The sequence below is a fragment of the Lissotriton helveticus genome, chromosome 3_1, assembly GCF_964261635.1.
Source record: "Lissotriton helveticus chromosome 3_1, aLisHel1.1, whole genome shotgun sequence".
NCBI lineage: Eukaryota > Metazoa > Chordata > Amphibia > Caudata > Salamandridae > Lissotriton > Lissotriton helveticus.
The window spans coordinates 2,098,914,710-2,098,938,672 of NC_136061.1; the positions used below are offsets into that span (position 1 = coordinate 2,098,914,710).

Sequence of the window (23,963 nt, forward strand, 5' to 3'; positions counted from 1 at the left end):
TTTGTCAGATGTGAATATCTGACCACAAAAGTAGTAGAGCACAACGCCTAAAGTATAAAAAGTATTTAAAAAAAAGATATAACAAGCATTGGCTGCGTGGCCGTGAAAGCATAAGTTATCGCGGGGACAAGCTCTGTGGTGGGGGAGGGGCAGAGCGAGGCGCTTGGGAGAGCGCAGTAAGGCTTTATGAGCCATGACAGAGGAATGACAGATGGTGGCTGCGCGCGTGTAACCGCAAGCTTGAGGCCAGGAAAAGCCTCTGGTAGAACTTTAAAAACCCACTAACTAAATGTCTTGCAGAGTTCTCAAAAGGCCCCCAAAGTTTTTTTCAGGAGGGTGGGCCCAGACACTCTTCACAGTCCAAAGGTAGGGGTTATCAGGGTAAGAATGAGGACTCTACAAAGGCTTCTGGGATATGCCATGACTGTCATCAGCCCGGACATAAAAGAGAAGATACAGCATGTTCCAAGAAGATCCCAGTAGTGGACAGTCCAAAGAATCGGCTAGCATAGGAGTGGGGGAGGGAGGAGGGGAGTTGAAAGTGTACTCCGGAGAAGCCAGAGGTTACACAGAGGCTACTTTCGTTTTCTCAGGTGGGGTGGATATTGAAGCTCTGGCTGTCTTGCTTTCAGGCATGGAGAGGTATAGACAAAGGTCAAAGATCAATGGGACTGAAGTAGAGGATCTGACAGGATATAGGTGTCAGTGTCACTATGGTGGCAGCTAGATTGGTTTCCCCAGACCAAATGATACCTGGTGTTGTCAGCATTGGTTAACTGGTGTTAGTCACCAGGTAACCAATGCTGACAATGAGACTAAGCTCCATTCAATGGCCTTCGTAAGTTTAGAATGGGGAGGAGTTACTGGCCCAAAGAAGGTGGCGTGCCCCCTGCCATCCCAGTAGAGTGCCTGTTGGGAAATGACCTAGAAATTTCTGCTTGGACAAAAGTGGAAAGAAAGGCTTATGCAGACATGCTCGGTCTGCCTTATGACACCAACAGCACAGGCAGCACAACAGGGAGTCGTGGCAGTTTGGCTCCTAAAATAATAGCACAAACCTCCCAGCAGAAGACAAAAGGGCAGGAAGTCTGTTAAGTCAGCTTCAAAGACGTCACAAGACCAGAGGTCATACAGGCAGAGGGACTCTCTAGACAGGACCTTTGCCAAGGGCAAAAATCATGCCCAACTCTTGAAGACCTTAGGCAGCAAGCTAAAAGGCAAGACCAGTGAGATGTCGGAGGTATGCAGAGGGTCTACTGGGAAGACGGGCTCTTGTACACTGAGGGCAGGGACCCTAAACCAGGTGCAGCCAGGAGAGTTGTGGTCCTCCAAGAGCACAGAGAGTTCATTCTGACCTTTGCACATGGTCCCTAGCTGGACATCTGGGACAAACCAAAATCTGTGACATGTTGGTTGCCCATTATTATTGGCCCCAGATGTCTGGAAAAGTGAAGGAGTTTTGTCCCTCCTGATTCAACTATCAGGCCAGTGGCAGGACAGGGCAATAATTTCACTTCCAGTGGTTGGGACTCAGTTTGAGAGGATAGGGAGTGGCACTGGCGGCCCCCTTGATTCTCAAACTGCATCTGTGAGCAGATATATTCTAGTAGTAGTGGACCATGCTACTAGGTACTCAAAGGCAATTCCTTACAGGACTGTCACTGTCCCTGCAGTGGCAAACCCATCCTTGGTGTCCTTATCAGAGTGAGGTTTCTTAAAGAAGTGGTATCTGATAGAGGGAACAATTGCTTGTCTGCATACCTAAAAGCAATGAATGTAGTGTGAGCTTCAGGTTTACACATTCACTACCCCCTACTACTCCCAGTCAAATGGTTTAGTTGAGAGATTCAACAGTACCATTAAGGGCAGGCATGATAATGGGACTGCCTGAAAAACTCAGAAGGAGATGGGTTATCCTGTAACTTTGCCTCTTGTTTGCATACTTAAAGGTGCCACAGAAGAAATAAGTTACTTACCTGTACACTGTGGTTCTTCAGTATTGATATCTTTCAAAGATTTACATGCTGGAATCTTCCCTGATGTCATGGTAGGAATTCCAAGGTAACAGTAATAAAAGCAGTACTAATACATAAGCATTAGGTGTCACAATAACAACAATAGACATTGTTAGCCAACTCACATTGTTTTAATGCAACTAAACTTCAACCAATTAGAGTAGACACCCCGAAGCACTCATCCCCTGCAGAGCCACCATACCTCAGATTTAGAGTTGGAGTGTAAATTAAGGAAAGAAGAGGTATAAAAGTGGTGTGCCTTAATGGGGAGGAGTGAGGGCTGTCTGTGAATCTCTAAAATATATCAATACTGGAGAATCAGTGTACTTGTTAGTAACCTGTTTCACCTCCAGTATTGTATCTTTCATAGATGTATATGCTTGAATCAGACTAGTAAGCAGTGCTAAGGTAAACAAGGACTGGCTGTGAGAAGTTAGCTTGGGATATGATGTCCACTATTCTAGTGGGCACCTTGCACCAGTCTAATCGACCCTTATTGATGGTGGTTGTAAAGTCAACCTTATAGAAAAGCTATCCTAGTGGCAGCATGGACCAGCAGTCTTAGGCTAAGACTTCAGAGAGCATGTGAAGCAAGCTGTTTTACCAATTATAATCCCTTGAATACCAAATGAAAGGACACCACACAAGGTATATATTAAATATATATGTATTTATTCAAAACACAACCCCTCTGCACTCTTTATGAGGTCAGAGACCGAAGTACATCACAAGTTACTCAATTTGCATACGATAAGTTGCACAAATACAGTTATGCCCTAGGGGCTTCACAAACCATATACTAAAGAAGTGGAATAAGAACCACGTGAGAGTTAGTCAGCAGGCCTAGGGCCTGTAGAATCTCTGGGGCTACACTAAACAACCAAAGATTAGGAAGTAGGAGGCCCACTGGAGACGCGTGCAGTGTCTAAACACAGTCGTGAGTTACCGTTGACTTATAATGGGAAACGACGAAGTTGGAGTAGTTTCTGTCCTGTAACTCCAGTTCTGTAGTAGGGGTATCTCTGTTATAGTCATAATCTAGTGAATAGTCCCGCCCATGTGCGAGGACCCCGGCAATCAAAAATAATCTCTTAAATTGTCAAAAAATTGCAGAACTGCAAAGACACTTAAGAGAAAATTTAAAGACAAATAATGCAGCCTATATTCACAGGCTACACTGTCCAGTACTTCAACTAGAAATTCCACCAAAAATCCACAAACAGCAAAGCCTGTCCAGATTTCCCTTGCTTTTACTGCAAAACCCCTCAGAATGATAGAGAGGAAGGCCTGGACAGACAAGCCCCATAGGCTGCCATTATGTGGTTTAAATAGGATACTGTGCCTTTAAGAGAATCTTCCAGAACTTTCTCCCAGTATCCCAGAATGCATAGCAGGTCCAACTTACTTCAGTTCTTTTTGAAGGCGTAACACGCCCAGACCTGTCGCATTCCGTAAAGGAACATTTTCTCTCTCTCTCTCCACCGGGGAGGCGGGAGGGCGCTTATGACTATAACAGAGATACCCCTACTACAGAACTGGAGTTACAGGACAGAAACTACTCCTTCTGTAGTAGGGGATCTCTGTGTATAGTCATAATCTAGTGAATAGAATGGCAAGCCCATCCCCACACCAAAGCGGCGGTGGATAAGAGAGAATTAACACCACTATTGTGCGAACAGATTTCGCAGCGAAGCCTGTCCAACTTGAGCATTTGCCCTGGCATCAGTGTCCAGGCAGTAATGCTTAGCAAAGGTATGAACCGACTTCCAAGTGGCCGCCTTGCATATTTCTGCAATCGGAACATTACGGAGCAAGGCTGTCGTGGCAGCTTTGCCCCTGGTGGAATGAGCCTTAGGCTTACCCCCTAAGGTCTTATTAGCTTTTTGGTAACATAGCTGTATGCAGGACACAATCCACCTAGAGATAGACTGCTTAGAGGTCGCAAGACCCGTCCTGACTGATCCATAATTGACAAACAATTGGTCAGACCTACGAATATCTTTGGTCTTATCAAGATAAAATTTCAACACCCTCCTAACATCCAGGGAATGTAAGGACCTCTCCGCTGGAGATGAAGGATTCTGAAAAAACGTAGGCAAAGTTATGGTCTGGTTAACATGAAAATCAGAAATAACCTTGGGAAGAAATTTAGGGTGAGTACGCATAACAACCTTAGCAGCATGAAATACAGTATAAGGTTCTTGGCAACACAGCGCCTGAATTTCACTCACCCTACGGGCCGATGTAATGGCCACGAGGAACGCCGCCTTCCAGGACAGGTGCTGCAACGAAGCCTTATGGATAGGTTCAAAAGGCTCCTTCATCAATCTGGACAGCACCACGTTCAATTCCCATGAAGGCGAAGGAAGCCTGACAGGAGGGAACACTTTCTTCAAGCCTTCCAAAAAATCTTTGATCACAGGGATCTGGAAGAAGGAAGTCTGTGAAGGGCATTTCCTGTAGGCAGTCAAAGCAGCAAGATGAACCTTAATAGAGTGGACATTAAGGCCAGACTGCGCCAACTGTAGAAGATAAGGAAGGATGACATCTTCCTTACAAGTCGTCGGATCATAGTTCTTAGACTGACACCAGATACAAAATCTCTTCCACTTGTAAGCATAGGAAGTCCTAGTGGATTGTCTCTTAAACTCCTTCAGTATGTCCATACAATCTGCAGGAAGATTCAGATGACCATACTGTACTAACTCAGGAGCCATGCTGCCAAACTCAACGACGAGAGGTTGGGGTGCAACATCAGCCCCCCGAACTTCGTGAGAAGGTCCGGCCTGCACGGCAGCCGAATATGAGGAAGTAGAGACCGGTGAAGCAGGTCCGTGAACCACCACTGTCTGGGCCATTCCGGGGCAATCAGTATCAACCGAGCCCTGGACTGGGACAACTTGATGAGAACCGCTGGAATCAGGGGAATGGGTGGAAAAGCGTACAGAAAGCTGTTCGACCAGTCGATCCATAACGCGTTCCCCAGCGTCCCTGGCTGGTAGTACCTGGAGGCGAAGTCTCGGCATTTGCTGTTTTCGGCGGTGGCGAACAGATCTACGTCTGGAGTTCCCCACCTTGCGAAGACTTCTCCTAGTACTTCGTCGTTTATGACCCATTCGTGGTTTTCCTGAATCAGTCTGCTCAGTGCGTCCGCCTGAACATTCTGCACACCTGGCAGATGGGTAGCCGTTATCGTCAGTCCTCGAGCCAGAAGCCAGCGCCAGATCGCCTGTGCCTCCTGCGACAGGGTGCGTGACCTCGATCCTCCCTGCTTGTTGAGGTAATACATTGTGGTCGTATTGTCCGTTTGCACAAGGAGAGAGTCGGTCCGGAAGGACGGATGAAAAGCCTTCAGTGCCAAGTGAACAGCTCTGAGTTCCAGGAAATTGATGTGGTACGTGGACTCCATCGGTGACCACGTCCCTTGAATCTGTAGGTCTCCGGAATGTGCTCCCCAGCCCTGGAGAGAAGCATCCGTCACGACAACCTGAATGGGAATGTCCTTGTGGAAGGGAACCCCTCTGAGGAGATTCTCCGCTGAGCACCACCACTTCAGAGACTGAAGAGCATGTAGAGACAGTCGTATCTTGTCGTCCCAAGATCCTCTCCTCTGGTCCCACTGATCTTCCAAGCACTCCTGCAGCGGTCTCATGTGCAGCCGCGCATGTGGCGTCAGGAAGATGCAAGAGGCCATCGATCCCAGTAGAGAAGACACCGTCCTCACTGTCGTGGATGGAGCGGCCATGAGAGCCTGAGCCTTCCGAAGCAGTGATAATCGTCGCTCCTCCGAAGGAGACACGCTTGCTGACAGCGTATCGATGGAGGCTCCCAAGTACTGAATGCACTGGACTGGAGTCGGAACCGACTTGGTCATGTTGATGTGCAACCCCAGCCTGTTCAATAGAACGCACGTCTTCTGGAAGTGTGCTTGCGCTTCCGTGAAGGAGGAGGCCTTGATCAACCAGTCATCCAGGTACGGGTAGACAAACACCTTGTTCTTCCTTAGGTGTGCTGCTACCACAGCCATGCACTTTGAGAATGTTCTCGGCGCAGACTTCAGTCCGAATGGCAGTACTGTGTATTGATAGTGATTGGCGCCGACGTGGAACCGCAGGAACTTCCTGTGTTTGTGTGCAATGGGCACATTGAAGTAAGCATCCTGGAGGTCGATGGCACACAGCCAGTCTCCCCGTTGCAGCTGAGGATAAATCTGATGCAACGACAGCATGCGAAACTTTTCTCTGCGAATCCACTTGTTTGCGTGTCGCAAATCCAGAATGGGCCTGAACTCGTTCTTGTCCTTTTTTCGAACCAGAAAGAACCGGGAGTACAGACCTCTTCCTCTTTGAGACAGAGGTACGACTTCGATCGCCCTTTTCCTTAACAGGATATCGGCCTCCGCCTGGAGCTCTCGCAGCTGATACTGTGAGCCGGCCGGAGGGATCGATGGGGGAGGGCTGATGAACCGAAGACTGTATCCATTGCAAAAAATATTCAGCACCCACTTGTCCTGAGTAATTTTTCTCCACTCTGCCAGAAAAGATTGAATGCTTCCCCCCACCGGAGCGGGTAACAGTTGACGGGGAAGTAAGTGCTCAGGTCCTAGACCCGGCCTGGCCCTTAGTCGCTGGTGCCGACTGATGGCCTCCTCTGCCCTTCTGGCATTTCTGGAATGGTCTTCTGAACTGCTGCTGTTGTTGTTGCTGCTGTTGTCCGGAAGATTGGCCACGCCCTCTGCCTTGACCACCGAACCGCCGTTGGAACGGGCGGTACGTCTTCTTGGTCTCCTTGGGCTTCTCCAAACCCACCGCCGTGAGCGTTTCAGCTTCCGCCTTCATGTGGGCCATCTCATCGTCCGCGTGCTTCCCGAACAGGGTTTCGCCAGAGAATGGCAGATTAGCAACCCTCTGCTGAGCGTCCGGTTTCAAAGACGTAAGGCGGAGCCATGCATGTCGTCGCTGGTTTATTCCGTGGCAGAAACCATGCGCAGCCAGAAGAGAAGAGTCAGCTGCAGCGCTGATGATTTGGTTCGACACCAACAACCCTTCGTTAACCACCTTCTGGAAGTCTTCCCGCTTGTCCCGCGGAAGAAGTTCCACAAATCGTTGAAGCCATTCCCAGAGGGCTCTGTCATACCGACCCAACAAGGCAGTGGCACTAGCTGCCTTCATTGAGGTCGCTGAGGTCCCACAAACTCTTCTACCAGAGGAATCCAACCACCTTGATTCCTTGTCTGGCGGAACTGTGGAGGAAGGCGTGGTGGCATGTTGTTTGCGCGCCGCTGTCACAATCACCGAGTCTGGAGGAGGCTCCAGCCTCAGAAAGGCCGGGTCCGAGTCAGGAGCCCGGTATTTCTTCTGTAGCCTGGAAGGTGCTGCCTTAGTCAATGCTGGCGTGAGGAAGAGGTCCAGGGCCGGTTCTTCCAGGCCCGGCACCAGTGGTAGTAACGGCCGAGACAAATGCTTCTGGTGGAGCGTCTCGAAGATGACCGAAGTCTTCGGAGTGGGCACCGTCAGAGTAATGCCCAATTTCGCCGCACCCCGTAGCAGCACGTCCTGGAAGGACACCAGATCGTCGACCGGTGAAACCCTCGTGTCCGGTGAATCCGACAAGGTCGGGGAGTAGTCCCTGGTCCCAGATGACCTGGTCCGTGACCGAGACCTGTGTCTCCTGTGGCACTGTCTAGATCGGGTCGAAGACCTGTGACGCGAACGGTCCCTTCTCCCGGAGCGGGAGCGCGATCTCCCATCGTGTGGGCGCTCCACCGGTTTCCGCGGAGGAGTCTTCCGCGGCCTCTCCTGGGGTTTCGGGGTAGGCGTACCCTTAGGAGGTGTCGGAAGCAGAGGCAGGGACACCGACCTCGGTGGTCTATGAGGAGGGATAGGCGGCAGAGGCTGCCCCGCCGGAGAAGGCGGAGGCATGGAGGGGAGCGGCGGCTTAGCCGGAGGAGCCTCCTTCGGTAGAGGAGGAGGGGTCACAGGCCTGGTAGGCGTATATACCACCGAGTACCTCGTGCCCGATGACTTCTTGGAGGAAGGGGCCTTTGATCCAGACCCTCCAGAGCGTGAACGACGCCTCTTACGTCCTCCATCAGATCCAGCGTGACATTTGGCGCCAGAATCCCTCCTGCGCCTCTTAGAGGAAGTTGAGATCCTAGGCGACGCCGATCTCTTCCTGCTCGACGTCGAGCGTCGTTTTTCAGGCGTGGAACGGAGATCCCTTGACTCCGGCGTCGAACGCCGTCTCCTCAACGTCGAGTGTCTCTTTCTCGACGTCGATCGTCGCCCCCTCGACGACGAGCGGTCAGATCTCGAGACGGCGAGCATCGACCCTTCTTCCTTGATGACCGCTTCCTCGCGGTCCTCGACGCCGAGGAGCCCCTCGACGTCGAACTGGTCGACGGCGACCGGCGGTGTCGCCTCGGCGGCGAGCGCCGGTGCCTGCGTCGACGGCGATGCCTCGACGTCGACGACGCCGTCGGCGGTGACTTCGACGGCGGCCTGGCCAGGCCTCTCGACGTCGATCTTCCACGCTGTCTCGACCCGGAGCCCCGGGGAGAAGGGGAACACACCGTCGTCATCCCTCTCGACGTCGTCGTCGATGCTATCGACGTCGACGGAGACCGGGACCTTTTGCTGGTCTTCCTGCCTCTGGGGAGCCCCCCAGAGGCCTCAGCAGGGGCAGAGGGAGCCTTCCCAGCCTGCCCAGACCCACCTGCAGCCTGCAGACGCCTCTCTTCTAGGCCTTGGAGCCTAATCTTCTGTCTTTCCCTCAGGGTCCTTGTAGAAAAGGCCTGGCAGATGTCACAATCCTCAGGGACATGTTCAGCAGGGAGGCAAATAATGCAGACGTCGTGTGGATCAATCTTGGCCTTCTTCCTTCCACATGCTGGGCACTTGTTGAACAAAGCAGGCATTTTAGATCCCTAAAAGCCTGAACAAACACACACAGAAGTGAAAGGCAACACCAAGAATCAAATGAGAACACTTTAAAAACCAAAAAGTGTCAAAAAAATCCAATAAACCCTTGACAAAGGGGGAGCTCAATGCACAGGGTCCTGCTTGCAGGAGCCGGAAAAAAGAACTGAAGTAAGTTGGACCTGCTATGCATTCTGGGATACTGGGAGAAAGTTCTGGAAGATTCTCTTAAAGGCACAGTATCCTATTTAAACCACATAATGGCAGCCTATGGGGCTTGTCTGTCCAGGCCTTCCTCTCTATCATTCTGAGGGGGTTTGCAGTAAAAGCAAGGGAAATCTGGACAGGCTTTGCTGTTTGTGGATTTTTGGTGGAATTTCTAGTTGAAGTACTGGACAGTGTAGCCTGTGAATATAGGCTGCATTATTTGTCTTTAAATTTTCTCTTAAGTGTCTTTGCAGTTCTGCAATTTTTTGACAACTTAAGAGATTATTTTTGATTGCCGGGGTCCTCGCACATGGGTGGGACTATTCACTAGATTATGACTATACACAGAGATCCCCTACTACAGAAACAAAGTTACTGTTTAAGGACACTTCCGGATGGACTACGGTAAAACCCATTTAGACTAGGACACTTCGAGAGTCAAGACATACGGGAGCACCGGCGTACTCGTGTTACCTCACCCAGGGAAGCCGGGTGCATAGGTGCCTTTTGGTGTCGGGTTTCGTCGTCGTTTTCTATAGAGATCTGCAAAGAAGTGCTGCAGGCGACCAGAGGAAAAGTGTCCGGTTGGATCCAAGGGTGGATCGGTGAAGTGAAGAACCTGAAAGCAGAGGGGACAGAGTCTGGGTCACTAGCCAGTGATCAGGAAGGTACCAGGCGATGTCGCGTGCTTGAAGGTGAAGAAGGCGAGTTTGTCTCTTCAGCCATGAGATCCAGGAGGCATCGACGATGACCAGGAGCTGGATACGAGCTGTCCCACGATGGATCTAGTCGACTGTGGAGTCGGTATTCGGATTGGACTCAACAAGCCTGGGAAATCCCAACCCACGCAGGATGTCGAGATTGGCTCTGTGGCAGACCAGCAGGGTCTGTGGAACTTCTCCTTTGAAGGGAAGCTGGAGCAAGCCTGGAGCAACCAGGAAAGCAGTTTAGTTCAAAAAGAAAGTCTTCAGGGGGCTCACTAGCCAACGGGCAAGGAACTGGGAAGACGCGCAGAGCTGTAATGCAGGAGCAGGCCCCACGCGGCACTCGTGGAGTGCTCAGCTTCGGTGCAAATGGCGTTCGGGTCTGGGGCTTCTCGTATCCCAATGTACAACTGCGAGGGTACCTAGGTCGTCGAGCAGTTAGCAAAATGCAGGATGTCCAGGGTGTCCGGTCCCACGTCTCTCGTGTCCGCCCCGGGTCTCAGCTTTGCTGTGGATGTGGATCGGAGTTGGAGAAGTCTGAGAGTCCAGTTCCTGTGTCGCTGAGTCTTCGGGTTCCAGCGGGAGCGTCGACAAGTTACTGGTGGTGCCTGTTTGCACAGGGTGGGCACTCCTTGACCATAAGGGAGAGGTCTTCCGTCTTCTAGTCAGGATAGAATGTCGAAGGTCCAAGAGTTCTGTATCAAAGTTTCTTTCCAGGATAATCTAAAGTCCTGGGGACACAGCTCCTATACTTATACTAAGAATGGGGGCTGGATTACCTGCCTGGGTCCCTCCTATGGGTGGACCTGAGAAGGGGGTGGTTACACCCCTTTGCCTTTGTCCTGTTTCACGCCAAAGCTGGGGCTGGAGTGCCCCAGCAACTGGTTTGAACCCGGTTATGAATGGAGCACCTTGTGTGCCCCAGGCAATGTCTAGATGCATTCACTGAATGCAGCCCTCCCTGCCCCAATACACATAACCCCTGTCTGGGGAGGTCCTGGCACCTCCCTGGACAGGAAACCTATTGTCCAGGCTGCCCTTGCCGGAGTTTCCCCCAGCACCAGGTGGTCAGACTCGTGTCTGTGGCAGCAGGATCCATTTTGTGATGCTGAGGCTCTGTTTAACTTTAACCGGGTAAAGCAGTAACATACATGTCTTTTCCCTCTAGAAGGGTGGAATGCTACCCTGCCGCCAGAATTGGCGGGTGGGTAGTATTCCAAAGTGTTTGACACCTTAGACGACATGTTTTGATAAAGCCAAACCAAAGTTAGCATTAACCGCAAGGATTATAATGCACTTAAGAGTATATGGTATGGCTATATCATAGAACAGCTATAAGGAGATGGTTCCGAAAGCTGCAGAGGGGCTCAGCTCATGCTATGTCCCTCTCACATAAAACCCTCTCACATAAAACCAAGCACTCTGCCTCCAGGATTGTCGAGCGCTACCATGGGAGTGACTTATAGGTGTATATGTGTTTATATGTAAAGGTAGATATAGGTATACTATATCTAAGTAAGGGGTGATTACACCACCTTACCCAAGCTGAGTGATCAGCCTGTGGTGTCAGTTTGGAGGGCCAGCCAGGGGTGGCAAAATACATGGTAGGCCTTGGATGCACCTATGCCCTGGGTACCTATGGTACACTATACAGGGGCTCACAGAGGTGACCCAATACCCAATCTGGTATGTACCCAAAGTACATGGTATCAATTTAGAGAGAGAACAGCTGGGCTGTGGGTCTGATTAGCAGGCCCACAGCCACATTCAAGTCGAAAAACCAGAGAATCACAGCAAAAAAGTGGGGGTGACCATAGGAGGCAGACCCTACTCTCCTACACTGGCATTGCCGATCGGTCTTGCCTTTGGGACCTTATTCGTGTTAGCCATGCAGCAGATTAGTACACACTCAAACCTTTCGCAAGGGAAATGCTGTTTTTAATAGCACCCAACCCAGCCAATTATTATATGTTTTTTCTAAATTGACATCCCAGTTCCGATTGGTATGGTATCGAATGTCCGGCCACTATCCATCTATTTGATGGATGATACGAAGAAGTTTAATAATAAAATTCCATTAAATGCAACTCAGTTAAGTTGAGCACGACAGACTCCAGGGTATATAGCACATTCATCAATGTTTCTATGAAGAATACAAATTCACACAATTGGCTTTCTGTAACTCAGATACTGTTGCCGGAACTCCTGTGATACTCAATGAGCTATTTTTCTCAGACTTAACACACTTATTAAAAAAACACAGCTAATTAACCCACTGTTAATTATATTTTTAAGATGTGTGATGTGCTGCAAGTACATCAGCTTTTTGAAAGGTAGAAAGGGTCCAACTTATCGCATAGTGAACACTTCTCGATGAGCTATGTACCCAGTTGAAGTCAGATCTGAGTGAAATGTGTAATTGCGTGTAACATGAGATGTGTGGTGTGCAGAAAATGTCTCTTTTTGACAATGAACAGATAGTAAACATGATGGCTTCTTTCTGTGAAGAGCTATGCTCCACAATAAAGACATTTTGTGAGGTCTGATCACAATATACTTACTCACACTGTAGTGTGTTTATCTAGGTACCTATATTGATACTCCTATTTCTGACCCTTGTCCGGTTATTAATTCACTAATGTCCATACACCGGCACAGAAACCCGTTTTCAGATTAGGTCATAGCGCATGCTGTCACATTAAGCAAGCACTATCCATCCAGTCCCCTAGAAAGCACACCGAGTTCTCAAAACAAATCAAACCTCCAGCAGACCTGGGAAATCCCCCGCAGCTATTATTTTGATTTCGCTCGAGAACTCCTGCAAAGAATGTAAGAACGACCAGTCCTTATGACATTCTTGCTGACGTCTTATGTCCATCCTTACGTCAAACACGGCACCTTTCAGGTATAAATATACCGACGCTGCCCTAAGCTAAGACACGGTGGTGACGAGCTTGGAGCAGCGCTACTTGCCGGAGAGCCCAGCTGATGCAGAAAAGCCCATGGACGCTGCCCCTCCCTTTTGACGCGCTGAGAGAGACGCTGCCTTTTCTCCTGCCGAGAAATCCAGCCTCCGGCGTTCCCAGCCGCCCTCGCGGGTAACTTTGATATCGAGTCCTGAGACAGAGATACCAACCCTCCAGCCTTCTAAATCCCAGGTACTGAACTGACTAACCCCTTACAGAGAATTCTTGAGTCAGATCCTTGGCAAAACTATCTTAACTTAAACTGCTACTTATTTACTCCCGCCCAAGTATTAGGCTTAGGTCAGGTACACCGGGGTAGGCGTAGTTAGAAGCACCAGTTGAGAACGATTAGTCAATGTATATATGTATGTATATCTTTTATCCATTTTAAGTATCATATGGCTAAGAAACCATATAAATGCTTTTACAGTATTATTTTATAATTCTGTTTTTACTGTATGCACTTTACTTAACTATAAGTATTGCAATAATAGCGATTCATTTCTCTTGTATGAGAAAAGAGACTGATCAATAAATAACATCTTTTTATTGAAACACGCCCATCTCTTATTTCTCTACAAACTGGTGAAACTAAGAATGCACGTACTGACTGAGTAAACTAGTTGTCTTTTGTTTTCACACGACTCTAGAGATATACTCTTGATTAGGGGAGAGCAAAGTTGTCATGTTCTATGGTTGTCAGAAACTAAATCCCTTCTTGTCTATCCAGGGAGGTTAAACTCCTCCTTGCCTATTCGAGAAAGTTTCTAGTGAACTCTGAGCTAGCTGGCACACATAACTTTAAGTCTAATATCGTCAGTAGAAGACCTAGTTAACCACAGTCCTACGTCTATACTATTGAAGATATTATTCCAATGCGCAGAGCCTATTGGGAAAATAGGAACTACACTACATGGCGCCCAACGGTTTGGATAGGCGATAAATCTAACGCAAGACATTAGAGTAACTCAGTCGTGCTTTTTCACACAGACCCCTTTTTCCCATAAAACTCCAAAGACGTCTGGAGTGGGTGAAAGGTTAAATCCGCCAAACTTAGTAGGAGGAGACTCCTATGTATGGTTTTTTCAACGTTGAAGGATACAGTGTTCCAAAATATTGTGCATCTAATCTTTGTTTCCGTGGAAACCTGATCTGCAACAAAAACCCTTCTTGACAGTAAAATGTCAGAAACTGAGGAAGAAAGGGAGACAGCTAGAATAGCAGCTCGTCTCATAGAGGAAGACACAAGTCTCCTGCAAACTGACCCGGGTGCAATACTCATCCCGGTCAGCATAAGAAAAACTATAACTTTAAAACTTATAGAAAATGGACTAACACCGAGAGGTGGTACAGTCATATTCGTAATTGAGGCACACGAATATCGGCAGACAGAGGTATTCTATTCATGGATAAATTTTCCAGCAGCAAACGCTGTAACAAAGGAGTTCCATTATTACAAGATAGAGGAACCTCCGGATGAGTACACCCCGTTCGAGGAGGTGGAAATACCACTCAAATACCAAGAGCACCTGCTCTGGTTTAAAGGCGCCCTAAAACATAATGATCACATCACCAGGCTCGGTCCACTAGGTAGACCAGGAGCGACGTGGCCGGTTCTAGCCGGATACACACCACATCCAGACATTGGAAAAATGTCAATACCAGAACTTTTATCACAGTTAAAACAACTGATTAAAATACACAGACAACTAGTCCAATATGTAATGCGGACTTCAACAGTCCAACCAGCTATTAAAATTCCACAGCTGACCCCTCATCAGGGGAACACAAATAAAATCACACCACAGAACATACAGTCCTTTCTAGGTAAAGTACCCATTAAACGGGAACAAATTCCATTCTGGTTAGCACAAAAAATCACTCAAATAGAGGCGGTATTTCCAGATACCACCCCTGTTGAGAAACACAGGATTCTGACTATCTGTCTTCCAATGGGGATCGCACCACATGTGGAGGACTGTGACACTTGGGGTACAGTCTTTGCTTCCATTTACACAAAAACACATGGTGTTCCGTCCATGGTGGTAATACCAGAGGTGCTAAAACAGATTCAAAATGAATACGGTCCAGAACCTGCTTTAACTCTGGGTATGAAATTACTGAAAGACTTCAAGCAGGTCTCTGCAATATTACTAGCAAACATAAAGGGGGAAGCAGCAAATGTGGCGATCCGCCAAAGATTAAAGGAAACAGATATAGCAGACCAACCATTTGAACTTGCCAGAATCATAGAAAAATCCTATGAAGAACTAGGAAGAGATAGTTTGGGTGGGAAACCAGTGAAACCCCAACTAATTGAAAATCCTGAAAAAGTATTTATTAAAAATAATCTAAACACTTCAAAAAAGAACTGGGATGGAAATAAACAATCCACTCCCAAAGAAAAAAGATTCCAGTCCAGAGGAAGGTCTCCTCGGCGGAGAGAAAGGTCTCCGGACCAAGGAAACAAGTCTCCCCAGAGGGAGCCCTCTGAGAAAAAATACAACCTTAGAAATAGGGATAATTTGAAGAAACCTGATAGATATCAAGATATTGATACACGTCCCTCTCGATCTTTTCAGACTTCCTCGCAGAAATCGGAAAGAAGAGGACGGTCAGAACACAGGGAAGAGCTCGTCAAGTCCAAAGACAAAGAACCTGCTCATCAAAGTAAAAAGTTACAATTTCCAAAGAAGAAGGTAGCCAGCATTAAAATAATCAAACATGCCGAGGATCCTGAGGACTCAGCTGAAAAACGGAGAGTGGGCTCAGACAATGCTAGACAGCGCAGCAGAAGTGAGCATAGCTCGCAAGATCCTGATGAATCATCTGGAGACAGTGGACACGAATGAATACATTCAGGTGGAAACTGCAGATACCAGAGTTAGCAAACCTCATAAAATATATGAAATAACCTTACGTATAGAGGGAGATAAGACTAGGAAAATAAGGGGTCTATTTTGGGATAATCTCTCCAAGGGCTATGACATCCTTCTAGCTGAAAAAGACTGGCCACCAGAGTTTGTCAGGGAGTGCCCTCATGGCGAAGAAATGATTATGCCTGCCTTCTCAAATCATATTCCAATTCATAAAAAATATACACTTGCAAGAAAGTGGGCAGTAGCCCAGGCTCCTGCACTATATAAAAATCATGTGGGATGGGATGAGGACTCTCCTCCTCACAAGATCCAGTTAAAATCTCAACCGACTGCACAGAGGCAGTACCCAATTAAGCAAGAAGCTAAAAAACAGGTCAGGGAGATCTTAGATCAACTTGAATACCAGGGGGTGATTGAAACATGCACCTCACAAATGAACAATCCTTTGTTTCCTGTCTCCAAACCAGATGATTCATATTGTCTAGTTTTGGACTACAGACACCTTAACTCATGCTGCAAAACGTTTGCAGTACAAACTCACACAGTGCAGCACTAATGAATAGCATAGTGCGCAAAAAATACAAAACAACATTAGACATCTCTAATGGATTCTTTTGTCAAAATATAGCACCAGAAAGCAGATATTTGACCGCTTTCTCAATAAATGGCTCACAGAAAATTTCTGTCGTTTGCCCCAAGGGTTCAAGAACAGCCCAGGATTATTCTCAGCGAGAGTAACAGAGTTACTACAAATATATGATGATGAGGCATTATCTTATGTCGATGACATCTATCTAACAGATGATGACTTGGATACTCACTTGAAAAGAGTGAACACCATAATACTTGGGTTCGCAGCAGAGGGTTACAAATTCAACTTCAAGAAGTCAAGAATTGCCCATCTGACTGTCCTATTTTTAGGATATGAATTATCAAGTGAAGGCAAAAGCCTGGCTGACAATTTCCTAGAGAAATGTGCTGTAATCCAAGCACCTAGAACACTGAAAAACTTGCAATCAATTCTAGGTTTCCTGAATTTCGGAAGAACTTACATTATAAACTATGCAGAGAGGGTTAAACCTCTCTATGATCTAATAAAACCAGATTTTAAAAGAATCAATTGGACTCAAAAACACACAGAAATCTTGAGATCTTTACAAACAGACATATTAGTTAAAACAAAACTGCAAACACGCGATAACACACGCAACCTTGTGATTCGAGTCATCCCAGGAAGATGCGGATTCACATACCTAACCTCTAATGAGGGAGAAACGGTACCAATAGCATACAAATCACACTTGTACACAGAAGCTGAAAAAACATTCAGCATTAAGGAAAACATTGTTCACGCGGTTCAAACAGCTGTAGCAAGAGAAAGAAACCAAGCTGACGGCAAACAGATTACAGTCAGAACATCAGAATCAGCCTTTGAGGCATTAACAAGCCCATGTAATTTACCTACAATGGCACTAAATCCAAAATGGATACAATGGGAAGATTCTCTTGCTACAGACAGAGTGAAATACTATTTTGATCCAGAAATGACAAAATTAAAAAATCTAGAATATGAAAGAGAATATCCTCTGCCTGGCGACATTCTGCCCATTCAACAGTACGCCTGTGTAATATATACAGACGGACATGCTCAACCCTCAGTTTGGGGAGAGCAAGCTTATAACGCCACATGCGAGATTACAAAAGACGTGTGGCGCGGAGGTAAATTAAAATCTCTGTTTTCAAAAACACACTCAGTGGAAAATAATTCAGAACAACAAACTGAAATAATAGCGTTAAAAATGGCGCTAGATAATGCGGATCGCGAATTCCCGACACTAATAGTGTGCGATTCCTATTACTGCGTCAAATCGTACAATAACGACTTGCAGAAATGGGTTGAAAACGGGTACAAAGATGACACAGGTGCCACAATAAAGCAAAAATCGCTTTGGGAACAAATAGTTCTTTTAAAGAAAGAACTACCAAAGACTCACGTGATACACTCACTGAGTCATCAGCGTGATGGCGTTCACGTTGCAGGGAATTCATTGGCTGAGACAGCCACAGCGGAAACAACTAAATCGGCTTCCGTAGCTACAAAAAAGCGTTCAGTAAAATACATTGACGGGGAAACGATGCTGGCGGTAAAAACGGCATCAAAAGGCGACTGCTCAGCGCTACCCATCATGTATCCACTCAATTATACATACATAATCGATGCAAACTCCGTTCCTTTTGCTCGAATCCCTGGAGTGGGGGATAAAGTGATTCCAAACATGAACAGGAGAGTCTTGTTAATAGCAGACGCACATATGGGTGAGGGTCCTAGACACCTTAAACTTAAGGATTCTCTAGAAGAATTACAATCAACATACTGGTGGCCAGGAATGAGCCTGCAACATCACATATTTGCAAAAAACTGTCCAAACTGCAACAGAGATCGCAGTGGTGACCGAGACGGTGTACTGCCATGGCGTTTCACCCAATAAGGATTAGGCTATCGACATAAAATACCCAGTATGAATAATGCGTCATATTAACATGTAGAGACTATTTTCACTTATAATATAGACCACAGCTCTCGGCTGACGTCAGAACTGTTATAAAAGATTTGCGAGTCTTTATCGGCACATACGCAATTGGCATGCTACATTCTGACCAGGGTCCTGCTTTTAGCTCTCGAGCTTATAAGGAGGCCATGACCAGCATGGGCATTGCATTGCGGTACTCTTGTCCCTTTCATCCTGAGGGAAACGGAATTGTGGAAAGAAAAAACCGTGACATAAAGCAATCTATAACAGCAGAGGTATTAGGTTCGGGAGCTGGGTGGGTCAAACATTTAGTAAGTGTCCAACGTAGTCTTAATAATCTGCCAAGAAATTCTCTGAGAGGTCTCAGTCCGTACGAACTATTGTTTGGGACTAGAATGTTAATCCAGGACCTCGATAGTCAAACTTCAGTGGTTAAAGAAAAATGCTTTGATATCAAAGATCGTTTGGCTATTTTACAGGACTTAAATGAAACAAGAAAAGACCTGAGCAACATAAAGTTAAAACAGCAGCCAATAACCACTGAAGAGAAACCACCTGTCCCAGCAAGGCCTGTCTGGATTCCAAAAATCGGGGATCTGGTCAGAGAGAAGATTGCAGCGAAGAAGGAATTTGGGCCTTCTTACAGAAAAGCAGTTCCTGTCTTGTCTGTCAACGGGACAAGATCAGTAGTACTACCGCCCCTTGCTGGTAAAAAGGAGAACCGAGTTGTATCCATCGACCTGGTTAAACCACAATCATGTGGCCGATAACAAGTAGTAGGCCAAGTGGACTCCCAAGAAGTAGTAGAACACCAAAGTTTGCTACAAACACAGAGGTTCAAACTGAAAGACTAATCACACCTGATAAACCTACAGTGATTCAACAAGGACTATGCAACAAAGCAATGGAACTTAAACCTCTTGAAACCCAAATCGAAGCTTTACATCAAGAAACTCCATTATACAATGATGTAACCACAGACTATGCTAATGAAACAAAGCAAATACCTAAAGCAAAAAGGAATCCAGAAGCAATTGAAACAATTGACAGAACAGCATCCGGCTACTTCATCAACTTCGATGATTTTTCTGAGGATCAGAGTGAACCTGAGGAACAGCCCACAACAAAAACTTTTAAAGACAAAGCAAAGGAACTCTTTCATCAACTAAAAGTAACCTATCTGATTTCTCCATGGATTGAACTTTGGGTGGCACTAGGAGTATTCATCCTCATACTTTGGCTCATCATGGTACTATGCTTGGGACATTTCATTGAGGGAAAATATGCTACAATGGACACAGCAAGTCAGAACCTCAACTTGGTCCTAAAACCACACAAGTCTTCACACATCGAGAAAAGAGAACTTTCTTCAGTAAACTTCACAGCCAATCCTATACCCGGTGGGGTAGCATGGGACAAAACTGATTACGAAATCTATGGTCCGGTTGAGCTCCCGAAGTATCCTCATCAATTCAAGATTTCACTTTGTAAAACCAAGCACATTTGCTGATGATTGGGACTTTGAAAGTATTAATGATATGATGTCTGATCTAGTAATGTCAGCTAAATTCACAGAACATGATTATTTACAAGGTTCATCTAATTACGATCAAATGTTTTGTTATAACCATTATGGTAACCATTATCTGCATAAATCTACTCAACCTAGAAATGTATTAAATTTTAACCAATGGGAACATTGTGCAACTCCACCAAAAGGCAGTTCAAAGAAATTTTTTGATAAATATTCATAGTTTTCAGGGTTCAACACAAGTAATGCAGAATCATTTTATTTCAAATTGTTAAATAAGACAGGAGTGAAAACCATGCTTACAAACACAAAATTGATATATTCAGACTCATTCTTTGAAAAAATGAATACATTCGGTTTTGATTTCTGGTACAATAACATTGAAACGAAAACGATCTGGGGCACAAAAGATTGGCAAGTGCAAGGTACAGAATCATTATTTAGAGCCTGCATGATCCCAGAACAAATTATATTTTTGAATGATACAATTCAACAAACATCCTGTCTTGGCCTAGCCGAAATTAAAGACTTAAATAAACCGTCTATTCCAAAACCAACACCTACCAGTATTAGCACTACGGATGTTGAGATAGACATATCCCATATTTAAAACCAAAACAGAACACATGCTGATTGGAAACAATGGTTGATCTGGCCCACAGACACAAATAACTGTCAAGACAGATTCCTGAATAAAATACAGGGGTTCACATTGACCAGGCCAGACTCAAGATACTCCCAGAGACAACATCCAGGGATTGTAACCACTTACAGTGTGGGAAACTCTGCCTTCAATGGCTACATACATCCACACTGTCAGAAATTAAGCAACACTTAACTTTACTTAAAGAAGGTGCTGACTTGCGTGATTTCATCATGGGACCACGCAAACAGCGTCAAAAACGTTTCATAGCGGCCTCTATATATGCAGCTTACAACGAAGCTTGGAAAGTAACTCAAATTGAGACAGCAGAAAAAATACGGGAAATTGACCGTGTTAATTTGGAAAAATCACTTTCTGTTGTGGACAATGGGTTAATGACTCTGTCTTCCAGAATATATTCACTGGACAGTATTGTATCTTCTGCAATCGATATAATAGAACAAGACTTACTGATGTTACAACACGGTCAGTCTCAATTACGTTCTATTGTACAGCTTGGCTGGACGTTACAAAATCTGCGTTCAGGCTATGTGCCTTGGCGTCTAATCAACACAACGTCACTATTTAATATCTTTAACCTTACTGATAAACAAATCAGTTTGGCACAAAAGGGTGCTGACTATATCAATCAATCAATGCATTTATATAGCGCACTACTCACCCAGAGGGTCTCAAGGCGCTGGGGGGGTGGGGGGATGGGGGGGTGGGGGTCCGCTCCTGCTCGAACAGCCAGGTCTTGAGTTGCTTCCTGAAGGCGAGGTGGTCCTGGGTCAGGCGGAGGTGGTTCGGGAGGGAGTTCCATGTCTTGGCGGCGAGGTAGTGGCTGGTCGATCGAAGCTGGCGTTTGGGAGCGTAGAAGTTGAGGTGGCTGTTGAGGTATCCTGGGCCCTGGTTGTGTAGGGCTTTGTGTGCGTGGGTGAGGAGTCGGAAGGTGATTCTCTTGTTGACCGGGAGCCAGGGCAGGTCTCTCAGGTGTCCGGAGATGTGGCTGCGACGTAGGATGTCCAGGATGAGTCATGCTGAGGCGTTCTGGATCCGCTGGAGTTTCTTCTGGAGTTTGGCGGTGGTTCCGGCGTAGAGGGAGTTGCCGTAGTCCAGACGGCCGGTGACGAGGGCCTGGGTGACCATCTTCCTGGTCTCGGTGGGGATCCACCGGAAGATCTTCCGTAGCATGCGCAGGATGTTGAAGCACGACGAGGCGACGGCGTTGACTTGTCTGGTCATGGAGAGGGAGGAGTCCAGGATGAAGCCCAGGATGCGTGCGTGGTCTGTTGGTTTGGGTGCGCTGCCTAGGGCGGAGGGCCACCAGGAGTCGTCCCAGGCGGAGGGTGAGGATCCCAGGATGAGGACTTCCGTCTTGTCCGAGTTCAGCTTCAGGCGGCTGTTCTTCATCCATTCGGCTACCTCTTTCATCCCTTCGTGAAGGTTGGCTCTGGCGGTGGCGGGGTCGTTGGTGACGGAGAGAATCAGCTGGGTGTCGTCGGCGTAGGAGATGATGTTGAGGTTGTGCTGGCGTGCGATGTCTGCGAGGGGGCTCATGTAGACGTTGAAGAGGGTAGTACTGAGCGAGGAGCCTTGAGAGACGCCGCAGATGACTTCGGTGGCTTCAGATCTGAACGGGGGGAGGCGGACTCTCTGTGTCCTTCCGGCGAGGAAGGAGATGATCCACTCCAGTGCCTTCTCCTGAATTCCGACGTTGCTGAGTCGCTGCACTAGTGTTCGGTGGCAGACAGTGTCGAAGGCCGCGGAGAGGTCTAGGAGGATGAGGGCTGCTGTTTCTCCGTTGTCAAGCAGTGCTCGGATGTCATCGGTGGCTGAGATCAGGGCGGTCTCGGTGCTGTGGTTGGCCCGGAAGCCAGACTGCGAGATGTCGAGGGATCCGTTCGTCTCGAGGAAGGCGGCCAGCTGCTTGTTGACGGTCTTCTCGATGACTTTTGCAGGAAACGGGAGCAGCGAGATGGGGCGGTAGTTCTTGAGGTCGGTGGGGTCGGCTGATGGCTTCTTTAGTAGAGCGCTGAGTTCGGCGTGCTTCCAGCTCTCCGGGAAGGTAGCAGTGTCGAAGGAGGTGTTGATGATGTCCCGCAGGTGGGGTGCGATGACAGCGTCGGCCTTGTTGAAGACGTGGTGAGGGCAGGGGTCAGTAGGAGATCCGGAGTGGATGGAGTTCATCGTGCGAACGGTGTCTTCGGTGCTGATCGGGGTCCAGGCGCGGAGGGTGGTTGTGGGGGGCGGTGGTTTGGTCGTGGCGAGCGTCGGTTGAGTGCTGAAGCTGTTGTGTATGTCCGCGATCTTGTTGTGGAAGTAGGAGGCGAGGGAGTTGCAGAGGTCTTGCGAAGGGGTGATGTCGTTGTTTCCGGCGTTGGGGTTGGAGAGCTCTTTGACGATGTTGAAGAGTTCCTTGCTGTTGTGTGCGTTGTTGTCCAGTCGTTCCTTGAATGCGGTTTTCTTGGTGGCGTGGATGAGTTGGTGGTGTTTTCGGGTGGCGAGCTTGAGGGCAGTCATGTTGTCCGGTGTTGGGTCTCTGCGCCAGGTTCTCTCGAGGGCTCGGCAGTTCTTCTTGGAGCTCTTGAGTTCGCCGGTGAACCATGGGGCTTTCTTGCTACCGGGTCTGCTGGGCGGGGTCTTCAGGGGGGCGAGGTCGTCTGCGCAGTTGCTGATCCACTTCGCGAGGTTGGTGGCCGCCTGGCTTGGGTTCGTTGCTCTGGTGGGAGGGTTCATGCTCAGGGAGGTCGCGAGCTGGTCGGCTGTGATCTTGTTCCAGCTCCTGCGTGCAACCTGTTGCTGGTGGTGGTGGATCGTGGTCCTACTGAAGCTGAAGTGGATGCAGCTGTGGTCCGTCCAGTGGAGTCCGGTGGCGTGGCTGAAGGCGATGTCCTTGCTGGATGAGAACACGGGGTCGAGTGTGTGTCCGGCGTAGTGGGTGGTCACCAGCTGCTTGAGACCGAGGTTGGCGAGGTTGTCCAGCAGGGTGGTGGTGTAGCGGTCGTTGTTGTTCTCCAGGTGGAAGTTGAGGTCCCCGAGGAGGATGTAGTCAGCGGAGAGGAGGGCGTGGGGGCTGATGAAGTCGGCGATGTCTTCGCTGAATTGTGTGCGTGGTCCCGGGGGTCTGTAGATGAGGGTGCCTCTGAGGGTGGTCTTGGGGTTGACGTGGACCTGGAAGTGCAGGTGTTCGGCAGGTGCGGGGGTGTCGTCGGTGTTGGTCGTGATGCGGATGGTGTTCCTGTGGATGATGGCGATGCCTCCTCCGGTCTGGTTGATGCGGTCCCTCCGGATGATCTTGTAGTCGTCTGGGATGGCGATGGCGATGTCGGGCGCTGAAGAGGCGTTCATCCAGGTTTCCGTGAGGAAGGCGACGTCTGGTGAGGTTGTGTCGAGCAGGTTCCAGAGCTCGACGGCGTGTCTGTGGACGGAGCGGGTGTTGAGCAGGATGCATTTCAGGTGGCTTCTGCTGTTGCTCGGCTTGGTCGGTGCTGGAGTAGTGCAGGTCCGGATGCAGGTGAACTTGCAGGCGTTGCAGCAGAAGGGTCCGTGGGTGCGTCTCGGGGTGGC

General features: G+C 47.9%; 1 protein-coding gene across 2 annotated transcripts in view; it reads right to left on the reverse strand.

The window, feature by feature from the left end:
- Window positions 1-23,963, reverse strand: part of MAN2A2 (mannosidase alpha class 2A member 2) — a 709,606-nt gene that overhangs the window by 54,230 nt on the left and 631,413 nt on the right. The gene's annotated exons all lie outside the window — the stretch shown is intronic.